The 8,716-nt window shown below is 43.1% G+C and overlaps 1 protein-coding gene across 4 annotated transcripts in view; it reads left to right on the top strand.

Annotated features, from left to right (window-relative positions):
* Window positions 1-8,716, top strand: part of TTC7A (tetratricopeptide repeat domain 7A) — a 321,743-nt gene that overhangs the window by 94,540 nt on the left and 218,487 nt on the right. The gene's annotated exons all lie outside the window — the stretch shown is intronic.

Below are 8,716 nucleotides of genomic sequence, written 5' to 3'. Positions count from 1 at the left end.
CCAAAGCATTTAATAAAGTAATAACCACCCTCAACACCCCCCACTTGCCCTCCATGCTATGGTCAAAGGCATGTCCTGTCCCCTTCTCCCCCCACTGTCCCAGGGGCAGGGAAAGCTTCCAAGATGTTCCAGCCAGGGTGCATGGAAGCTGAGCTCAAATGGGAATAGCAGTAATGGCAGCAGTGGTGATGGGCCAGGGGGGAGGTGCTCCCGGGGTGGGGGTGGGCATCTCCCACCCCCTAGTCCATCCTCGCTGCTGCTGTGCCTGTTCCCAGCTGAGCCCAGCCCATACATAGTCTGGCTGGAGCAAGGCAGAGGTACTTTGAAGCTTCCTCTACCTCTGGGACAGTGGGGAAAGCAGCAGCAGTGGGGTGGGGTGGGGTGGGGAAGGGGATGTGTCTTTGAGCACAGAGGGGAAGAGCAGGGGGATTCTGACCTGCTTTGGAGATTTAAAAAAGCCCCCAGAGACTCCTGTGGTTTGGTACAGTCCAAAAGGGAGGTGCTGCTGAGGTATTGCACCCCCACTGAATCCACCCCTGACTCCTATGCATGACTAAGTAGACAGTTTGGGTGTGTTAAACCCATTCGGTCTGGTCCTTCTGCTGTGAATCCTAGTAGGGGAAGCAAAATGGATAGGAGGGTCATGATGGTTGTTCAGCAATTTAGCCATCTCATGAAGAATTTGACTTCCAGTTGGAGTACGAAGAGGCTGTCGCATGATATCTACATTTAGCCATTGCAAAGTTGAGCTAGATTGAGAGAAACCTGGGTGAAAGGCTCTACATCTCGTTGCTGGTGCCCTGAAGTAGCAAATGTTCTCCTACTTTAAGGGACGGAGCATGATTTTTGTGGTCATGACACAGAACTCATACTCAGAATTTTTGAGTTCTTATTTCCAGCTGTGTAACAGGTATGCAATGTGACATGTTTCAGTAATCTTTGTGCCTCAGTTTCCCCACCTGTAATAGTGGGGCAATAATAATTCTAGTCTGCCACAGAATATTTCACATGGGTGTTAGTATTTATCAGTGAACTCTTATTTAATGAAAAGTAGTTATAAAGAAAAAATCTAAATGTTTTCAGTTGTAAGCACAAATATGCATGAATTGTACATCTTGCTATTTATATTGCATCTCTCGTATACTGGTCATCTTCCTTGGATCTCTTGAGCATATTTGAACAACTGCTCCTGTCCTTGCAGTAGCGGGGCATTGGCAGTGTTTTCATCACCCTACTTTATTTGCAGCAAGTTAGGGTATTTTGATATTTTGAGCATTGTGTGTCTCAGTTATATGAGAGGGTTCCCCATGAAGTTTTTAAGAGTAGTTTGACAAATGCTTGTCTTGGTTGGCTGGATGATCAGGGGATTGTACTAGATGACCTCCTGTGGTCCCTTCCAGCCTTACTTTTCTATGATTTTATGTCAATTTTTTTTAAAACTAGTACTGTTACTTCACAGTAGGAGTGTTTTTGGAATTGTAGCATTTTATTTTCTTGTGCATTAAATATACTTCCACTATACAAGGAGCAAGAAAATATTAGACCAGCAACAAAGTATACAATTATACAAGCAGGAAAGGGCAGAGGGAATATTTAGTGGGATTCATTCATGCTTCTCATTATTTGTGTGGGGTGAGAGAGGAAATTGACAGTCTTTCCTTGAGCTCTTAGTTGCAAATACGGAAATGATCACTGCAGTACATGAATTTATGAGCAAAATTTAAGCAATTGGTCCAGTCAGTGAGCCCAGAGTCCTAGTCCTACTATCCTGCACTGTCTACTAAAAGGTGCAAGTTTGGGAAAGTTTTTCAAAGGCACAAGTAGGAATTCAGTCCTTGGCTCCCATTGACTTTCACCTGGAGTTGGGCACCTGTCTTGTGTGCCTTTGCGTTATCACCTTGATTTCCAGTCCTGTGCCTCTTGGGCTGTTGACAGCTAAGAGCGCTGCAGGGGAGGAGTATAGTGACTTCTATCCATTACTATGACCCTCTGGCTCACTAAAGAGTGACCTTGAACGTTATCTACTCAAGAGTAACAAAAAAACCACAGAAGAAAGGTTGAAGGATAGAGACTTGAACATGGCTGCACAGCAGGTTTGCCCCCAAAGCTCCTGTAGGGATCTCTCTCTACCCCAAATGTTGATGTTGAGGAATAAGAAAAGCTACATGATAAACAAAGTTCTGAATTTTTGCCATTAACACTTAAGTGAAGGAGTCTGTCTTCTCCTTGTGTTATATATCTGTTTATGTACTTCTCTTGCTATCCTTTAGATGTTGTATATTCAACATTTAAATTAAATACAAGGACCAACAAAAGTCACACTCATCTCTATACAAATATACTTGATGAAATGAAATAAAAGTCTATTTTATCCTGCCTAGACTTGAAATATTTAGAAAGTAAAGTGGCCTGATCTTGCAAATCGATATAAGAGCTCTAAATACTCTGAGCCTTATATGGGACAGAGGGAATTCCCTTACCCAACAATCCCATCTGTGCAGTATTCCATTTCTGGTCCCAAAGCATTCCCAGAGGATTCCTATCATATACTCTGCAATGCGTCATCTTGCTAATGGGAGATGTGGCATACATTTTTATACTGCTTTGTAGTTTGATAGGAGGACAGAGTTCATGTAAATGCAAGCACTCAAATGTAGCAGGAAGGGGATGATGAGGAAACAGTGTGGTCTGTCTAGACCGCAAAATACACTTGAGCTTTTAAAGGCAAAGATCTCTTTTCACCTGTCTCTCGGCCACAACCAATTCCTGATCTCATCACCAAGAAATGAGATCCCACATCCTGAGGTGTAACTTTTCCTGCAGTACAGGGAATCAGATTCATAAATCATTGATGTGACAGGAAGCCTGATCATCAGACTGTTTTATAAAAAAAACTGTATAAAATTCCATTCTTCCCTTATGTTCATCCTATATTGTGCCAGTATTGATTTGTATTTTGTATATACCTTTCCTTCAAGGGAAATTTGAGAGTCAATATTCTAACCACTTCCTCCAACTGCTGGCCAGTAAATTAGCCACTGAAGTCTGTCATTTTTCACAGATGTGTCAGTCAGTGTCAGGACAGCAAGTTGTGCCCACTCCTATACATGAACACTAGTGCATGTTCTCTGGGAAGGGCCTTTTGTGTTTAGCGCCATCTGGACAATGGCTTCCAGTCACCATTGTGCATGCTCTGGTATCCCCCTCCATCCTGGAGATGCTGGGTGTTGGAACTAGGGCTATGGCACAATTTTAATGCTTCTTTATACTGTGCCTGTTGGTAACCTCCTTCAGCAACTAGAGATTGACTTAATGTAGTGGCTCCACATCTGTGTCCTTTTTACAGGGATCGGGAGGCTGAGAGTGGCCATTGATTTGATATTCCTATCTGGCCATCGGGGGGAAGTCTTAGGCTGCCTGATGCCTTGTTCTCAGGTTTGCCCTGTAAGAGTGAAACTAGTTTATTAGGTTGAACAAAAGATTCAAAGTGCAAGACTAAAATCTTTATCCAGGAGCTGATAAAGGGGGTTGGGGAAGTGGAAGGGGGAAAAAAGGCCAGTTTTGGTGTATATGAGAAAAGGGGGCTGCAGTTTGAAGTAGCCAGTTTCTCTTTCTGCCCCTCCTTAGCTAAGCAGCTTCTGACAGTGTGGGTGGGAATTTCTAGCATGCTGCACTTCTGTGAAATCTAGGCCACTTCTCTTTAGGTGCCTGAAGTTAGGCCAGAATTGTCAAGCTTGGATGCCTAGATGATTTATTATAGCACAAGGGATGTGAACACAGCCCTTGTGCCACCACAGGCATGTCACCGGTCTCAGACAAGCTGTCTTTCTGCTGTGTGTTCCCTCTCTCATATCCACCACATTTTAGGGCATGGTCTCCTGTCAGGGACTGTGTTCCAAAGTCCTTGGAAGCAGAGGACATTGCATGCATCGGAGCCAGGCTTCATTTAACAAACTTACTGGTCTTCTGAGAACATCTTTTGCCAGAAATGTATGGTGACCTCTCATATTGATGGAGAAGATGAAAAGAAAATGCCCAGGAAACGCACCTGGCTTGAGCAGTAGAAAACAGTACAGTCCACAGTCTTCTAACTAAGCTTCTCTGGGTCACCTCGTTTTGGTGCCAGTGAGTAGATTTCCGTGCAAGACACAGACGTAGCTATTCAGGGACATCTGTCGACTTGCTTATTTCTTTTGGTTTAAAAAACAACACAGATGCCTGTAATAACTACTCTAGGGGCTCTGATTAATCATTTGTTAGTCATTAAGCAGACTTATCTTGTGCCCATAGAGGGCAGTGTGATGGTCCTGCTAGGAGTGAACATGTTCTCCTTTCCACTGTTGCCTTGGGGATGGGTATAGGTAGGGTCTGTTTTAAATTGTGGTTCCAGCTTGTGGCGCAGCAGGTCCTTTAATCTTGGAGTTTCCCCTGCCCACCCCTGCCAGTGGGCCCCATCAACTTCACTGCTCACTCCTGATGGCCAGGAGGTGAAAACCATGGTTTCAAATATGGCATGGTTTTTGCCTCCCACCGCTTGCTGCTGACCAGATGGGAGGCAAAAACCATGGCATATTTAAAACCATGGTTTTCACCTCCTGGCCATCAGTGGCAAGTGGCAGGGCTACAGTCCCTCTGCCAGTCAGCAGCGAGGGAGTTGCAGGAGGAACTCCTGGATTAAAAGAGCTGCTGCACCCTGAGCTGGGCCTGCAATTTAAACAAGACCCAGGGTATGCCATATGATGAAGGAGAAAGCTCTGTGGCAGGCCCAAGGACAGCAGAGGAAGCATTTCCCAGGGAGGTCTGTGGTGCTAGAGACCAGTCACCCAAGTGCACATAGCCAGGTAGTACCTTATGCTTGGTGAGCCTAGAGTTCTTGCCTTGAAGCTCATGGTAATATCCAGGACACTACTGAACATTGACAGGGGACTGGTATCATAGCATTCAAAGCCAGGGCAACAACTGCATTGCAGGAGCTTGGGACTATGTACATTATTCCTTCTCCCTGCCTCAGGATATACCTGAGGGATTCTGGTCAACATTACCATATAAACAATACCGTGAGGATTGGGGGGGGATGAATTGGGACTTAAACTATGAAGGCAGTACCCCAGAAAACCAAGAGAATAAAGCATTTTTAACTACTGCAACTGCCCTTGCTCTCACCCTTCCAGCATTTGTAAATGCGTAAGAGACAGCAATGCTCTGCCACCTGCATTTTTTGTAAGCCATGTAATATTTCAGGGGGTTGCAGAGGCTGTATAAATAATAATCATAACTAATTACATTCTTGTCAGCTGCTCAGTCACTTGGCAGCTCTGCTTAGAGATTGAATCTAACAGTTTCCAGAATCATTGTTGCTGTGTCACTGTTGAGCACTGATCAGCATTTGGCTGTAATGCGGAGCTGCTCAGTACTGCACTGTCTTCATTTAGAGTTTTTGTTTCAGTTGCTTTCCTTCAAGTTATTTTGTCCAGGGATGTGCTGTTCACTGTGCTTTAATGAGACATGTGTGAGTTATGGGTATTTAATGCTCTCAGCCAAATCAGTATTAAATATTAATTATTTACATTTCCATCCATGTTCTACCAGGAATGCTTTATTTTTATTTTAAAATGCTGCAACAAAAGCAGATCTCTTTAATAGAAGCTCAAAGTTTGAATCAGACATGCCTGTAATGTCCATATGAAGTTTTCCAGGAGGTTAGAACGAAACATATAAATATACCTGATACATAATTTGGCAGCAAGAGGAGATGAATTTTGTGATTTAGGTTGCTCCTTCTGTTGGTTTCCTTGCAAAAAGCTTAGGCTGGTTGCTAAGTAACCATCATTTAAAAAAAAAAAAAAAAGCACATTTGTCTTTGCACTGCAATCGGGAGCCTTGACAGCAGCAAAGGCCTCAGTTGCCTCCTTAAATGGCATCACTGGGGAATGAAAGTTTAAAATGTTGAACATGTATTGGTTCAAGATCCTTTGACAAAAACCAGCTGTATAGGAGACATTCAATAGTTTGGTTTCTTTTGGTGCAAAGGAAGGACAGGGTGCATGTTTGGAATGGGGGTGAAGACTGTACAGCAAACAGAAATTTCCAAAGATTCCTGAAAATTAAACAAAGTGTAGAAGGGTTTCTTATACTGATAATCTGACACTATGGTCAGATTTAGCTCTTTACCTGACAGTGGTGTACATGACTTGTCACCACTAGCAGAAGCAGATTTATTATATTAATAGATCCTAGAAAGGGGCAAGGAGCTTGGCAGTTAGTGTAACAACAAATATTGAAGCTCCTTGCCTATAACTTTTTTTTTAATTAGCCAGGGCAAGAGGCGAGAGAAAAAAAATCTAACCTTGAATTAAGAGTAAAAGTGAATGTAGTGGCCCACATACTTAAACAATATGGGGGTTAACAGAAGTCAGATGAAAAGTCCCAGTTAAATCAACTGTGTGGGAGCTGTCACCTCATGATCCTGAGTGGTGCCATGAAAAGGTTTGTGTGGGAGAAGGGAGAGTAGGGAGGGGAAGAGGAAGAAGAATCATAACACCCTGGCTTTCATGCTTTGGAAGAGGGCATCCCTGGGGTATCCCAGCTGGAAAGGATGGAGGCTTGAAGATGGTTCTGAGGTCCTGGCACAGGAAAGAAAGAGAACCACTGAGGCTGGTCCTTTTTTTTTTTTCCCCCCAAGTGCAGGGCAGCCTCCAATGAATGTGAGCAAAATCGAAGGTCTGTTGATCAGATAGAGCTCTTCTTCAATTACAGCAGTGTTGCTGGACCTTTTTAGCCTCAGGACACCCCTCCATCTCTCTTGTGACTTGAGAGGCTCCTAACTTCCAAAACTAATTTGTATATTACCGTGCTTACCTCCTTACACAAGGGCCAGGCAGTAGGGATGAGAGCTTGTCCAGGCAGGAACAAGCCTGAGCCTGGGTTATCTTCTTGGCTTCCCTGCTTATCTCCTTACACCTCACAGCACCCTTCAAAAGATCTGGCAGCACCTCAGAGTGCCTTGTCACCCTGGTTGAGAATCACTTAATTTGAGGGATCTGCCTTCCTCAAGTGAAAATGGCACGAAGCCTCAGCATCCTGCTTGACTTTTTACAAATCCCAGATGGGCATGTGTTAGTAGTGAGCCATGATACCATCTGTCTCCAACTGGCCTGTTCTCCCAGACAAAGATCTGTCCACAGAGATCTGTGTATTGCTTTAGACTAGATTTACTGTAACTGGGGATGTAGGTAGAAGCTACTCAGTGGCTGCACCTGGTAAAAAAAGATGATTTCCCATGTCTTCGTGGGGACTGTCTGCCTTGAGCTGTGCCCTGCTCCCTTCATTGTGCGCATTTCCACTGTCAACTCAGAGGCTCAATCTTGAACTTCAAAGCCATCATTAACAGGTCAGGAGCCAAGACATCTCAGTTATGGGATTTTCAGCCATGACTCACCAAGACAGGTGTGTACTTCCTGGTTCTTGTAAGCTGCATGCCACAAGAAGTTGCAGGTGATGGCTAGAAATAAAGGCTTCTCAGTTGAGGCAGTTCAGCTGTGGAAGAAACGACAAGAACGGTTGTGACCTGAGTCAAAGGCCCAAGTCTTTGGGGCATTTATACACATACCTTTATCTGCTCCAATGCGCTGGAAATCCAATGTGTTGGAGCAGACTCAGTTAATCGAGTCGGGAAAGCAGACAAACTGACGCACCCGGCACTGCGCCGCATACGTTTGTATAAACAGCAAAGTGAACATCAGCATACAGAAAATGGTGGTGGTGCACTTTTGAACTAAAACTCTCTCGATGCATTTTAGTTCAGAAGCGTGCTGCTGCTATTTTCTCAGCACTGACGCGCATTTCACCATTTTTACAAATGTATGTGATGCAGTGCCGGGTGCTTTTAAAAGTGCTCAGTGCTGTGGCACATACATGTGTACAAATGCCCATTGAGAGCATACTGTGAAACCTACCTTTTTTTGAGAAACCATTCCCACCATGACTGGGATGTTTAAAGTTTTTTTTTGGTTTTTAAAGGACACCTTTAAAACATGGTTGAAAGAATAGCAAATGTGTTATTGAAATCAAATGTTGCAGCTCCAGCTGCAAAAAAAAATTGCAGGGTAAAATTTAATGTTTAGATACTCCTGCTGGTTATTGTTCATGGTTTCATTATCCTCTAAATGTTTAGTGATTTTTTTTTCCCCCTTGAATGTTTGTTCCATTATTTTGTTAGAGACGGAAATAGAGGGGCTAGGAAAGATTGCTCTGAAGAAAACGCTGAAGTGAGCCAAACATCAATGGCATTTAGTTAGAAGCATCTATTTAGTTGCATAGAACTGAAGGAATTCATTTTAATTAATGGAAGAATTCTCTTCAGGGCACTCTTAGAAAAGTAACCAAGAAAATATAATTGTAAATTATTTCCCATTCTCTGTTATTCACATGGAAGTTTTTGAAGGGCATGTTTATACCTCCTTTCTGTAGTTAGAAGATAGGTTTTCTTGCCATTTAGGTAAAAATAACTTGAGATGACTTCCTTTTTTAAATTTTAAAGTCCCCTGCAGGATTCAAATCTGGCATAGCTTTAATCAGAAGGGGAAAATGGTATGACTTTTCCCCCATATTCCTATACTTCACATACCTACTTTCTACAAACTGAAACTTTCTATTTATTTACACTTCCAAAAATGAAGTAGAAAGACACTTTCAAATATATATATATATATATATA

Source organism: Alligator sinensis, unplaced genomic scaffold (assembly GCF_000455745.1).
Source record: "Alligator sinensis unplaced genomic scaffold, ASM45574v1 scaffold131_1, whole genome shotgun sequence".
Classification (NCBI taxonomy): domain Eukaryota; kingdom Metazoa; phylum Chordata; order Crocodylia; family Alligatoridae; genus Alligator; species Alligator sinensis.
Note: the sequence above shows the minus strand (reverse complement) of the source record. Positions and strands in the feature narration are given on the sequence as shown.